The sequence below is a fragment of the Artibeus jamaicensis genome, unplaced genomic scaffold, assembly GCF_021234435.1.
Source record: "Artibeus jamaicensis isolate MK-2021 breed Jamaican fruit bat unplaced genomic scaffold, CSHL_Jam_final contig_311, whole genome shotgun sequence".
Lineage (NCBI taxonomy): Eukaryota > Metazoa > Chordata > Mammalia > Chiroptera > Phyllostomidae > Artibeus > Artibeus jamaicensis.
Genome location: NW_026521717.1, coordinates 13,724,775 through 13,739,795, shown reverse-complemented (window position 1 = coordinate 13,739,795; position 15,021 = coordinate 13,724,775). Strand labels below are relative to the sequence as shown.

Here is a 15,021-nt window from a genome sequence, read left to right as displayed (position 1 = left end):
ATACATACACTCTTAAAAAAATCTTCACAGGCATTTATCAAAACAAACTTTCTCAGTTTGTGGCAGCCTTGTTATGTCAGTTATTTTTTTCACAGCATCCTTAGGTCAAAAGAAACACATAATAGTTTAATTTCTTAAATAGTTAGGTCCAAACAACTTAATATGTATTTATGTCCTAATAATTTCGAGGCTACTTGAAAAAACTGATACAGTAAATAACTTTCATTTAAACTGCAGAGCACTCCATTGTACGTATCATGGGTTATTCAACCATTCTTCTATACTTGGACATTTAAGTATTTTCCTATATTTTTCTATTACAAATGATGTTATAATGAAAAACTTTGCATACCATATGTGTTTTCGTATTGTTGGAGGTACATCTTCAACATAAATGCGTGTATGATATTTATTAGACATTGCCAAATTCCTCTGCATATGCAGTTGTACTATTTTGAATTCTAGCAGTAGGGTACAGGAGTACCACAGTCTTGGTGCTCTCTCTCCCAGGAGCATGCCCCACCTTTCCTTTCCCTTCTCACACTTTGGCCTTCCTCTCTCCTGTGCTCCAGGGCCCCTTCTTTGCCTCTGTGACTTGTTTCCTTAGCCCATTTCTTCTGTGGCTCACTTTTACTACCTCTGTAACTTTCTAAATAAACTTTCTTATAATTTGAGTTCCTGGCTTTGAATTTTTTGTTTGTTTTTTGCCTAGCTCAAGAACTGAGGTCCATAATACATCATCTGCATATTGTATTGTGCTCACCACCCACGTTTTCTCCTTCCAGCACTATTTATCCTGCCATACCCTATATTTTTTGTATTATAGAAGAACAAAAAAGGAAAAAATAAAAAGAAAGAAAGCAAAGGGAGGAAAAAGTGCCACAGTCTGACCAACAGAGTATGTTGCCATGCTCTTATTTCTGCCACTCTCATGGGTGAGAAATGATGTCTTGGTGAAGTTGAAATTTGTATTCTTCTTGGTACCAATGAATTGAACATTTTTGTATGTTTAGGGGCCATTTCTTAGCATTTTAAAATAGTGTGTTTCATATTGTCTATTTTCTTTTTTAAATATATATTATTGATTATGCTATTACTGTTGTCCTGTTTTGTCCCTTCACTCCCCTCCACCCTGCACACCCTCTCCCATCTCCCACCCACATTTCCCCCCCTTTAGTTCATGTCCATGTGTCATACTTGTAAGTTCTTTGACTTCTACATTTCCCTTACTATTCTTACCCTCCCCCTGTCTATTTTCTACCTACCATCTACGCTACTTACTCTCTGTACCTTTTTCCCCTCTCCCCCTCCCACATCCCTGCTGATAACCCTCTATGTGATCTCCATTTCTGTGGTTCTGGTCCTATTCTAGTTGTTTGCTTAGTTTGTTTTTGCTTTTGTTTCATTTGTGGTTGTTAATAACTGTATGTTTGTTGTCATTTGACTGTATGTATTTTTATCTTCTCTTTCTTAGATAAATCCCTTTAACATTTCATATAATAGGGACTTGGTGATGATGAACTCCTTTAACTTGACCTTATCTGGGAAGCACTTTATCTGCCTTTCCATTTTAAATGAAAGCTTTCCTGGATAGAGCAATCTTGGATGTAAGGCCTTGCCTTTCATGACTTGGAATACTTCTTTCCAGCCCCTTTTTGCCTGCAAGGTGTCTTTTGAGAAATCAGCTGACAGTCTGATGGGAACTCCTTTGTAGGTAATTGTCCCCTTATCTCTTGTTGCTTCTAGGATTCTCTCCTTCATTTTCATCTTGGCTAATGTAATTATGATGTGACTTGGCGTGTTCCTTCTTGGGTCCAACTTCTTTAGGACTTTCTGAGCTTCCTGGATTTCCTGGAAGTCTATTTCCTTTGCCAGATTGGGGAAGTTCTCCTTTATTATTTGTTCAAACAACTTTTCCACTTGTTGCTCTTCTTCTGGTATCCCTATAATTCGGATGTTGGGACGTTTAAATATGTCCTGGAGGTTCCTAAGCCTCTCCTCATTTTTTTGAATTCTTGTTTCTTCATTCTTCTCTGATTGGATGTTTCTTTCTTCTTTCTGGTCCACTCCATTGATTTGAGTCCCAGTTTCCTTCCCATCACTATTGGTTTCCTGTACACTTTCCTTTATTTCACGTAGTGTAGCCTTCATTTTTCATCTAATTTGCGACCAACTTCAACCAATTCTGTGAGCATCCTGATTACCAGTGTTTGGAACTATGCATCTGATAGGTTGTCTATCTCTTCATCACTTAGTTGTATTTGTTCTGGAGCTTTGATCTGTTCTTTCATTTGGGCAATTTTTTTGGTCTTCACTCGCCTGTTAGGTAGTCAAGGGTGGAGCCTTAGGTATTCACCAGGGCTGGATAACAGACCTGGCTGGGTTGTGATGCTGTATGTGGGGGATGGGTGTGAGAGGGAACATTGGTGCTTGCTCCACTCTCTGCCAGATTTCAGTCATTTCCCCCACTTCCCACAAGCATATTGGGCCCTCCTGGTGCTGATTCCCCGGTGGGTGGGCTTGTGTACATTCTAGGACCCTGTGGGTCCTTTCAACAAACTCTCCTGTGCAGCTGGGAGTTTCTCCTGGCACTTTAACCCCCACAAGTGTTTTCAGTTGGGGTTTTGAGGCTTTATTTTCCCGAACTGGGACCCTGGGTTGCGCAGACTTTCTCGCTCCCCAGTTTCACCTGGTTTATCTGCATGTAAATGTGGGACTGCCAGCCACCTTGTGTGCCCCGCCCCTGCACAATCCATCCCCAGCCACTGTTTTTTTTGCTGAGCACTACTCCACCCCTCCTACTGGTCGGGTTGAATGTGTTTACTTTAAATCCTTGGTGTTTGGACTTCCCATACAGTTCAATTTGCTGTTGGTACTGGTTGGTTTTTGTTTCTAAATTGTTGTTGTCCTTATTTTGGTTGTGCAAAGAGGCACAGCGTGCCTACCTATGCCTCCATCTTGGCCAGAAGTGTCATATTGTCTGTTTTCTGAATAATTTTTGTCTTTATTTCCTCAGATTTTAAAAGTTTTTTTATATTTAAAAATATTAGCCATTTAACTTTGACGTATGTTGCAAATATTTTGCCCACTCATCCTTTGGCATTGCTTATGGTGGGTTTTTGTTTTTGCTATGCAAAAGTTTTTTTCTTGAGTAGCCAAATATATTAAATTTATCACATCTGGATTTTTAGTTATGGTTAGAAAGCCTTTCCCTACCAGGTTATAAAGGAATTGATCTACTCTTTCTTCTAGTGCTAATAGTGTCTCATTTTTTCACAGTTCTCTGATCCATTTGGAGTATATTTTGGTATATGGTGTGAGAATGCATCTAATTTTATCTTTTTTCATATGATGATCCAGTTGTCCAATGCCATTTCTTTAAAAAACAAAAAAACCCTTTCCCCCTTAGTGTCGTGTAAAAGATTTCTATGTGGAGTTCAGTGTATTTTATTCTGTTGGATTGCCTAGCTATTCATGTACCAGTTACTACACTCCCTTAATCATAGAGACTTTATAGAATGATTTAATATCTGGTAGGACTAACCTGTCATTTTAGCTCCTTTTTTTTGTTGTTTTTAATGCTATTCTTGCATATTTTACCTTTCCATATGAACTTTAGCATCAATTTGTCTAAGTTCGTTAAAAAGCTCATTTTTATTGGTACCACATCAAACTTATAATTTAACTTAGAACTGATATATTAATGGTCTTGAGACATCTTGACTTAGAGTGATGTCTTCATTTTCTTAAATCTTCATATAAGTTTTGAACACTTAGGTTTATTCATAAAAATTTTATTTTTTTTTGTTGCATTATAGTTTTCTAACCAATCTATCTTCTAACTGGTTATTATTCATGTATATCAGTATTAGCTAATTTGTGGAGATTTACTGCTACCATGCTGAATCCTTATTCTTTGAGTTAAATCATTGCTTCTCTTAAATCCAGATATACTGTCAGGTCAGCTGTAGATAGAAATATTATCCTTTTCTTCTCCAATGTTTATGACCCTCATTGTTTATCTTACCTAATTGCATTGATTAATATCTCCAGAACAATGTGAAATAGCAGTATTATGTGTTTTCAATAGATATGTTGATTGCTTTATTATATTATCTTCTCTGTGGATATACAAATGTGTATGTTTGTATGTTAATTTAGCTATGGATGTGCCTTTCAAAGACTGCAGTCCTTCACTATCTATGGTAAGAGATGCTTAATGGAGACAAATGTGGTAAAAGGCAGGAAAGGTTTAGTTTCTTGGTGGGCAGCAACAAAGTACAAGCAAGGTTAAAACTGCTCCATGCTTCCCCAGTTTATGCAGATAGTCCTGAGTTTTGTTCACACTTCTCCACACAGTTCTTCCAAACTCCATTGTAGTCTTTATTCAGCCAGTAATAGATGCCACAGAGTGACCACTAGGCTAAAGCTGCTATAGGTCTATTAAAATCTAAGGGCTCCTCCTCTAGGCTTTCTTAGTTTTAAGTGGCTTTTGTGTTTGCAAATGAATTAGGCTCATCTTGCATTGATGTGGTTATGGCTGGGGTCTTTGTGTCTATAGGTCATTTGTCAAGGCAAGTTTGTAGATGAAGTTATCCATTGGGATGATCTAGAGTACACACCTGTGGCATGGTTCTAGACAAGTTTGTAGGTTCTGGACCCTAGGGACTTTGAGGTGGTTTGTAGGGACTTTGAGGTGATTCTTTCTGCAGGATTCATTTATCAAGACCTAGTTCTCTGGCTGGAAGTGATGTGTTGGTGTGGGATCAGGTGTTGGCCCAGTATCCTGCACACATGCAACTATAGGCACACACCAGTGCTCAGTCTCCCAACTTTTGGAGTTTTCATTTCACTGCCATCCGAGTCACGCAGAAAGTTCAAGTAGCATATTTTCTGTAGATGCTTATTCAAGTTTATCTGGGTGCTTGTGTGAACTCCCAGTTCACATCTCATTGTCTATCTCTGCCATTCTAATATTTCCCTTCCCAGGAATGCTCAGTAGGATATTTATTAATTTGTTGTCACATATGCTGGGGAGCTTCTCTAAGAAGTTCTGCAATTCTCAGTTCATGGCCTGTTGTCCATTTTCACCATGCTAGAAGTGATGGTAGTTGGGTTGTTGTCCTGCAGCTGTGAACCTGTGGGCAGGTTCACACAGGACTCAGGCAGACAGAAGAAAAGTTGTAGAGCCCATCAGGATGTCTGACATGCCTTTATTCTGAGGTGGAGCAGTCCATACACGCCACAAGCCACATGTTGCACATCAGGAAGTCCCTGCTTCCTTATATACTAAGTGCACACAAAGCCAGCAAGGTGCCAATACTAACCTTCAGTTATATAACAGGGCTTCCTTCATTCTACACATGTGGGCCCTTACTCAAGGCCACATGAACACTGCCAAGCCATAGTCGCCTGGACATCCAGGTGAGGGAGCCTGACTGATTCCATTTTCTCTACAATCCACCCCTTCAGGTTCTTCATCATACAGTCTACTCGAGGATGTGTTTTGTGAAGGTCCCTTGGCGAGGAGGGCAGAGCCCTGCACCTGTATACCACAACAGCAGTATAGACTACAGCAGTAAGCAACTAGGAGACAGGCAAATAAGGGCACCCTCAGGTACAATGGCCACTCCAGTTCCCAGACAAGTAAGGCACCCATGTGAGCCATATGCCTAGAGGGCCCCTGAGGGAACTGCAGCCCACATGTTATTTGGCACTTCATAGTAATGCTTGAAAGTGTGCTTCTGACACATCAGAGTTCAGCCCTCTTGGCCTTGGCCTTTGAGGTTCTCAGTACAGAGCGGGGCTGGTTTAGCCCACTCCATGGCCTCAGCCATGAGCCACCCCAAGTCATTCCATATGGAGTAGCTGGCTAACAGCTGGGGTCGGTCATACCGCTACTCTGCCCCAGTGTAGATGTCAGTCAAGGTAGCTTTCCACAAGGACTGTGCACTGTTTCACTTGTGTTGTAACCAAGTCGAATTTGAGACAGAAGCTGGAGAGATGTGCCATGGGAGGCTGACAGCCATGCTAAGGGGGATTTCAGTGTAGATCCAGCATGCTGATTGGTTAGCCACTGAGGCATAGGTATGTACCCTGTCAATTAATGTGTTACTTGGAACCCTTTTGCACCTTGGCTAGGGGTTCAGCATCTACTTGGAATAACCGTGGAGAACTCATAATGGGCCATAAGAATATCACAAAGGTGCCAGGGAGAAGCATTTCATGGTCTGCTGGCCCTGGGTATGTTGCTCGGAAAACTAGGGGTCATGTCTCAATTACCCAGGGCAGTATTTGCAAATTTCTCTCCACCTCTTGTCCCCAGGGAACCACCCAATGCATATAGCAGCGGGGCTTTTCTCTCCAAAGGCCAGATCCACGTGGCCATTTGTCCACGCTCCAGGCCCTCAGATGCAGGCAACATAATGTTTCCTTGTTTTCCCATGCCTGGTTTCCGCAAAGCATCTTTAGTCTGTACTTGTAAGTGAATTGGAGCAGCAGTCCCGTAGAGTGACCCTTCCACTGGACCTGGGTCACCCATAAGCAGCGCAAAAGTGCTCTAGTGCTGCAATGACCACTTTCTGATCCAGGTGGCGGGCAGGGTATGCAGCCAAGAGTCCAGTGGCCATGTCCACACATGTGATTGCATACCTATACCCCTCTGAACTAGGTAGGGGTCCAATCACATCAACCTGCCATTGGGTCAGCAGTATTCATCTCTGCATTACCTGTCCAGTGGTTCCCACAGTCCTCTGGAAATGTTTTTGTCTCACAGACTTCCTATACCTCTGATAAGGTGACACGTAACCCCCAAGCTGTTACAGTAGACCACATGGTCTTCTACTGCCATCATCTGCAGTGGGGAGCAGCAACTGAATGCAGGGGTGCTTAGCATGCCCCTGCAAAATAGCTTTTACCACTCCCACTTGCAAGCAGAACGTCCCCACAATAGTCTGCAGCCACACTCCTGGAGCACATCAATACCCAGGATATACTTAGGAATTGGGGACACATAAACTGTATTCACAGTGGGCAATTGTCCAATACCCAGGGAGAGCTGTATGGGGTGCACTGTGCCCCCCATAATCATCGGTAGAGGCCTTAGGCCCTGGAAACTTCTCAAGGTTTCCATACAGGAGGATACATTCTGCACCGTATATCAACTAAAGCTAGGACTTGCTGGAAATTTGTAGGGACCACATCTAGGTCCTAGTCACCTGCACGGGTTCACTTTTTTGGCTGAGGGATGCCAGGGGCTCCAGAAACTTTCCCTCCGGCCTGCTGCTGCCTCCCCTCCACTGAAGCAGTGGGCTCTGCTGGCACCCCCTCCCCTATCAGCACTCCTGGAGCGAAGCTTTCTAGGCACCGGCACCACTGCCACCAGAGCACCAGGCCTGGACTGCTGTTCTCCAGCCCAGTGACTCCCAGCAACTTTGTTCCAAGTCTGTGCGGAGTGGGGGAGGGAAAGAGGACCACGGACTCCCCAGATCAGAACTTCCCTCAGTAGCCATAGGCTGCTGCAATTTCATCTTCTGTATCTACTGGATGAGCCCACAGGGTACTCAGTTCCTCTTCCCCCTCCTTTTCCTTCAGTACAACTGGGAGGGGGGATCACTGTGGCTCCACTGTTCGGAGGTCTTCCTCCAGGGCTCAGATCTGGGCCTCCAGGGCTTATTCTCTTCCTCAGAGTTCATATAACTTCGCTGCATCATGGAGTGCAGTCACCTCTTCCTCTCGGAGCTCTTTTAATTTTGCTGCATCAAGAAGTATTGTCTCCATCACAGCTAGCAAAGCTGTAAGAAACACCTAGTGCATGGCCGCCTGGGCACTTGATTTTCCCCAGGATCTCCCCTACTACCCACAGAGCCTTCTTTACTATGTTGGGTGTGCCACTAATTTGGGGCCAGTCCTTGGGCTCCCTAGCCCAAGCTGCTAGGAGCCCTGCCACCGAATATTACAATCCTGTGGCTGTCCACCCCTTTAATCCCCTCTCCGGGGTCCCGATGGATCCATCCACCACAAATCCTGCCACTTAGCCAGTTGTCCTGCAGCCTTTCAAGTACGGGCAGGATCACATGGGATTCAGGCAAACAAGAAAATTTGTGGAGCCCATCAAAATATCTGACATGCTTTTATTCTGGGGTGGGGTGATCCTTGCATGCAGCAAGCCGCATGTCACACATCAGGAAAGTCCTGACTCCCTTATATATTAAAAGTGCACACAAAGCCAGCAAGTTGCTAAACTGACTTTCAGGTTATATAACAGCTTCATTCTATGCATGTGGGCCCTTACTCAAGGCCACATGGACACTGTCAAGCCACTGTCACCTGGACATCCAGGTGAGGGAGCCTGACTAACTCCATTTTCCCTACAGGTATTTAATAAATAATTTCTTGTTCTAGGTTGAGGAGCTCTCACTCATTTGGTGAATACCCTTGGTCCATGGACTGTTGTCCATCCCCACTTTTTTTGGAACCCACATTGCCTTTTACTCCCTGGGTCTTGCTGCCAAACTGGCATGCACTACAGCCTTGGGTTGGGCATGAGTGAGTCCCCTATCTTGAAGACCCTTAGTGCTCACCCTCTGGTATGTGCTGCCATCTGGATGGCAGGGATTTATCAGGATGCTCGTTTTTTCTGTTCCTTCTTTTTCCCCTTCCTCCACCCCCATATTTTTAGTCTGAGGACAGTCTGTTTCTCCTGATCTTTCTGCCTAAGACATTTTGTCTGTGACAGAAAATCTCAACCTTCTGAGGACTTAGGTTTCTGGGATATCAAACCTGGTCTCTTAATCCTTGGATTATCAGTAAGTCTGCACCACTCTATCTATTAGTCACCAAGGTCTCCTTATTTCATGTGTCTAAATGTTACAACTAAGATAATTCTCTATGTCTCTTCATTTATTATTTTTTTTTAGTATTTTATTTGTTACTTTTTAGAGAGAGGGGAAGGGAAGGAGAAAGAGTGGGAGAGAAACATCAGTGTGTGGTTGCCTTTCACGTGTCCCCTGCTGGGAACTGGCCTGCAGCCCAGGCATGTGCCCTGACTGGGAATCAACTGGAAACCCTTTACTTCACAGGCCCGTGCTCAATCCACTGAGCTACACCAGCCAGGGCTCTTCATTTATTCCTATTAGCTGCTTGGGGGTTTTAGTAGTTGTCTTGGTCTTTCAGAATTTAAAAAAAAACAAACACTTGAGCCCATCACAAAACCTATTCCTGTCTTTATGTTTTACTTTATTTGGAAAGTTATATTTAGTTGGCTACAACTGTTTGAACTTTTTGTACAGTCATTGGTTGTTTGCATGTTTTATTCTGAATTACCTTTTTATATGCTTTACTCATTTTGGGGATGTGAGAGGCTGGATTTTTTTTTCCATCTTTTTAAAAAAATATATTTTATCGATTATGCCATTACAGCTGTCCTATTTCCCCCCTTCATTCCCTTCCACCCTGCATACCCCCTCCCCCACCATTTCCCCCCTTTAGTTTATGACCACATGTCTCAAGTTCTTTAGATTCTATATTTCCCATACTATTCTTGCCCTCCCCCATCTGTTTTCTACCTACCGTCTATGCTACTTATTCTCTGTACCTTTTTCCCCTTCTCCTTCTCCCACTCCCCTGTTGCTAACCCTCCATGTGATCTTCATTTCTATGGTTCTGCGCCTGATCTAGTTGTCCTCCTAGTTTGCTTTTGTTTTAGGTGTGGTTCTTAATAACTGTGAATTTGCTATCCTTTCACTGTTCATATTTTTAATCTTCTTTTTCTTAGATAAGTCCCTTTAACATTTCCTATAATAAGGGCTTGGTGATTATGAACTCCTTGAATTTGATCTTATCTGAGAAGCACTTTATCTGCCCTTCCATTCTAAATGAAAGCTTTGCTGGATAGATCAGTCTCAGATGTAGGTCTTTGGATTTCATGACTTGGAATACTTCTTTCCAGCCCCTTCTTGCCTATAAGGTCTCTTTTGAGAAATCAGCTGACAGTCTGGTGGGAACTCCTTTGTAGGTAACTGTCCCCTTATCTCTTGCTGCTTCTAGGATTCTCTCCTTCATTTTAATCTTGGCTAATGTAATTATGATGTGACTTGGTGTGTTCCTTCTTGGGTGCACCTTCTTTGGGACTCTCTGAGCTCCCTGGATTTTCTGGAAGTGTATTTCCTTTGCCAGATTGGGGAAGTTCTCCTTTATTATTTGTTCAGATAAGTTTTCCACTTGTGGCTGTTCCTCTTCCCCTTCTGGTACCCCTATAATTTGGATGTTGGAACGTTTAAAGATGTCCTGAAGGTTCCTAAGCCTCTCCTCATTTTTTTGAGTTCTTGTCTCTTCATCCTTTTCTGTTTGGTCATTTTTTTCCTCTTTCTGGTCCACTCCTTTGATTTGAGTCCCAGTTTCCTTTCTGTTACTATTGGTTTCCTGTGCATTTCCCTTCATTTCAATTAGTTTAGCCTTCATATGTTCCCCTAGTTTGTGACTAAAATCAACCAGTTCTGTGAGCATCCTGATCACCAGTGTTTTGAACTGTGCATCTGAAAGGTTGGCTATTTCTTCGTCACTTAGATTTATTGGCTCTGGGGCTCTGAGTTGTTCTTGAGCCATGTTTTGATCTATTCGGGCCTGTTAGGTATGAGGAGCGGAGCCTTAGGTGTTCACCAAGGCAGGGCCACCCAGGTTGCTAGTTTGTGATGCTGTATGTGGGGGTGGGGTCAGAGAGGGACAATAGCAGTCCCTCTGCTGTTTCCTGCCACTGGGGCCTGCACAGTCTGTCTCACCGCTCGCTTCTTCACTGGTTTATCTGCACACGAATGTGTGACCGAGGTCAGTCCTCAGTGAATCCACTGCATTGTGCCCTCAGTGGGTCCGCCTGCTACTCCACACCTGGGATCCACCCTCGGCTGCTGGCGCACCTGGGTCGCGTGCCTGATCGGTCTGGCGGATCTTTCCTGCTTGACCCCGCTCTGCTGCTGGCTCTGTCCCTCTTACTGGTTTGGCTGAAGGGCTCGTTGTTGTCAGACTTCCATATAGTTCAATTTTCTGTGGTTTGGCTGCGTTTTTGTTGCTAAAACTTTGTTGTTTTTAAACTTGGTTGTGCGAGAAGATACAGTGTTTCCACCTACAGAAGATACAGTGCTTCCACCTACAGAAGATACAGTGCTTCCACCTACACCTCCATCTTAGCGGAAGTCTCTGGATTTTTTTAAATAACAAGTTTATTGAGATACACTTCACATACCAAAAAATTTACCCCTTTAAAGTATACCACCCAGTAGTTGTAGAGTTGTGCAACCATCACTACTATCTATCTAATTCAGGAACATTTTCATTACCCCAGAAGGAAACCCCATGCTTATTAGTCATCACTCCTGATTGAGTCCACCCTCTATAGCCCCTAGCAACTACAGTTGACCCTTGAACAGTGTCAAGTTATGGGCATGGAATTCTGTGCATTTGAAAATCTGTGTATAACTTTTATCTCACCCAAACTTAACTACTAATAGCCTACTGTTGATGAGAAGCCTTACTGATGACATAAACCATTGATTAACTTATTTTGTGTGTCATATACAGGTGATATATACTTTATTCTTGTAATAAAGTAACCTAGAGGAAAGATTGTTATTAAAGTCATAAGGAAAATATTAATTTATTTACAGTACTGTACCTATTATTGAAAAAAATCCATGTATAAGTGGACCTGCGTATTTCAAAGATGTGTAGTTCAAGGGTTACCTTTACTAATCTACTTTCATCTGTATAAACTTGCCTGTTCTGGAAATTTCTCGCCTTCATAAATGGAATCATGGACTATGTAGTCTTTTTTTCTGTTAAGTGAGATATGATAGGCATATAACATCACTTTAGTTTGAAGTTTACAACGTAATGATTTGCTATTTCTATATATTGAAAAATGATCACTATAGTAAGTCCAGTTAACATCTAATAGCATACATAGTTACATATGGGTTTCCTTATCAGAACTTTTAAGATTATTCTCTTAGCAACTTTCAAATATATAATACTATATTATCAACTATAGTTAGTTACCGTGTTGTATATTTAAAGTCTCATGACTTATTTATTTTTTTGCTGGAAGTTTGTATTGGGGGGTGGCAGTGTTATAAATTCTGTTTTTTTTTGTTTTCTAAAAAATATGTTTTACTGATTATGCTATTACAGTTGTCCCATTTCACTCCCTTTCTTCCCCTATGACCTACATTCCCCGTCCCACCCAAATTCTCACTCCCCTTAGTTTATATCCATGGGTCATACATGTAGGTTCTTTGGCTTCTCCCTGTCCATAACCCGCCATGTGATCTCCGATTTCTGTGATTCTGTTCTTATTCTAATTGTTTGCCTAGTTTTTTTGTTTGTTTGTTTGTTTGTTTGTTTGTTTTTAGGCTCACTTTTTGATAGTTGTGAGTTTGTTATCATTTTACTGTTCATAGTTTTTATCTTCTTTTTCTTAGATAAGTCCCTTTAACATTTCATATAATAAGAGTTTGGTGATGATGAACTCCTTTAACTTGACCTTATCTGGGAAGCACTTTAGCTGCCCTCCTGTTCTAAATGATAGCTTTGCTGGATAGTCATCTTGGATAGAGGTTCTTGCTTTTCATGACTTGGAACACTTCTTTCCAGCCCCTTCTTGCCTGTAAAGTTTCATTTGGGAAATCAGCTGATAGTCTGATGGGAACTCCTTTATGGGTAACTGTCTCCTTTTCTCTTGCTGCTTTTGAGGTTCTTTCCTTAACTTTAATCTTCGGTAATGTGATTATGATGTGCTGTGGTGTGTACTTCCTTGAGTCCAACTTGGTTGGGACTCTCTGGATTTCCTGGACTTCCCAGAAGTCTCTTTCCATTGCCAGATTAGAGAAGTTCTCTATTGTGTTTTCAAATAAGTTTTCCATTTCTTTCAGTTCCTCATTTTCTGGCACCCTTATGATTCAGATTTTGGAATATTTAAAGTTTTCCTGGCGGTTCCCTAGCCTCTCTTCATTTTTTTTAACTCTTGTTTCTTCATTCTGTTCTGATTGAATATATGTTTATTCTTTCTGGTCCAAACTGTTGATATGAGTCCTAATTTCCTTTACTCCACTGTTGGTTCCCTGTATATTTTGCTTTATTTCACTTTGCATAGGCTTCACTTTTTCCTCTATTTTGTAAGCACACTCAACCATTTCTGTGAGCATCCTGATTACCAGTGTGTTGAACTGTGCATATCTGATAGGTTGGCTATCTCTTTGTCACTTAATTGTTTTTTTTTCAGGGGCCATGATCTGTCTTTGATTTGAGCCACTTTTTTTTTGTCTCAGTGCACTTTTTGTGTATTAAGGGGTAGAGCTTTACATATTGCTAGAGCCAGGCAACCCACATTGCTGCGTTGTGATGTATGTGGAGGAAGGGCTCGAGAGGGAATAGTGCTGCTTGCTGGGCTTTTGGCTGGCTTTAGTCACTTCCTCGCTACCCACAAGCAAATTGGGCCCTTCTGGTGCTGATTCCCCAGTGGGTGGGTTTGTGTAAGTTCTAGGACCCCGTACAGGGTCTCTCCAACAAACTCCTGTGAGGCTGGGAGTTCCTCCCACCGCTGCAATCCCCAAAGGTTTTTTCAGTCAGATTCTGAGGCTTTATTTATTTACCTGTACTGGAACCCTGAGTTGCACAGTCTGTCTCATTCCCCACTTGTTCTTCCTGGTTTATCTGCACACAAATGGGGGACTGCAAGGTCCACCAGCTGCCACCTTTCTGGGAGTCCTCTCTGGCCAGCTGCCCATCTCCATCCTTCCTACTGGTCTAGATGAATGTTTCTTCTTTAACTCCTTGGTTGTTGGACTTCTATGCAGTTCAATTTTCTGGCAGTTCTGATTGTTTTTTGTTTCTAAATTTGTTGTCCATCTTTTGGTTGTGGGAGAAGGCACAGTGTATCTACTACGTACCCCTCCATCTTTGGAAGTTTGTACCTTTTGGTTACCTTTACCCATTTGTCCTGCCTTTAACACACACAAGTCTGGTTTCTGCATTTCTAAGCTTAGGTTTTTCTTTTCTTTTTTTTTTAGATCCACATGTGAGAGCTTGCTGTTTTTGTCATTTGTTTTTGTTGTTTTCTCTCTGTCTTATTTCACTTACCATAATGTCCTCAAGTTCTATTCATGCTGCCACAAATGGCAAGATTTCATTATTTTTTTATGGATGAATAATTTGTATATGTTGTGTGTCTGTCTCACATTTTCTTTACTCATTCATCCATAGAAGGACACTTAGGTTGTTTCTATATCTTGATTACTATAAATAATGCAGATGAACATTGGGGTACGTGTCTTTTTGAGTTAGTGTGTTTTTCTTGTTTGTTTTAATAAATACCCAGAAGTGAATTTTACACATGGTAAACCACATTTTACACATGGCAAAAATGTGGTCTTCTTGTGTGACATCTTTCACTTAACATAATGTTTTAAGGTTTGTCCATGTTGTAGCATCTATCAGTACCTCATTCCTTTTCGTGGCCAAAAAAAAAAAAGTTCCATTGAGTGGTTATACCACATTTTCTTCATCCCTTCATCTTTTCTTAGACATTTGAGTGTTTCCACTTTTTGGCATCTGTTGGATAATTCTGCTGTGAACATTGATGTATATGTTTTTCCATGTGTTTTAGGCATGTGTTTTCATTTACTAGGTCATATGGTAACTTCATGTTTAATATTTTGAGGAACTGCCACACTTTTTCTAAAGTACCTTTACCATTTTACCTTACCAGTATCATTGTTTGAGGTTTCCCAGTCTCTCCACATCCTCACCAACACTTATTATTGTCCATCTTTTTTATTATAGCAATCCCAGTGGTAATGATTTGTGTCTTCTTTCATCTGCTGGGATACTGTGTCTAAGCTGTCCTATGTGTTTGAAGTAATTTTTCATCGTAGCATATCCTGGGTTTTTCTTAGATTTTAGTTTGAGGTTCACTTGTAAGAATTCTTTCTTTGTTTCTCTCTCTCTCTCTCTCTCTCTCTCTCTCTTTCT

The 15,021-nt window shown here is 41.8% G+C and overlaps 1 protein-coding gene across 1 annotated transcript in view; it reads left to right on the top strand.

The window, feature by feature from the left end:
* Positions 1-15,021, top strand: part of RALA (RAS like proto-oncogene A) — a 106,221-nt gene that overhangs the window by 7,059 nt on the left and 84,141 nt on the right. The window lies entirely within an intron of this gene.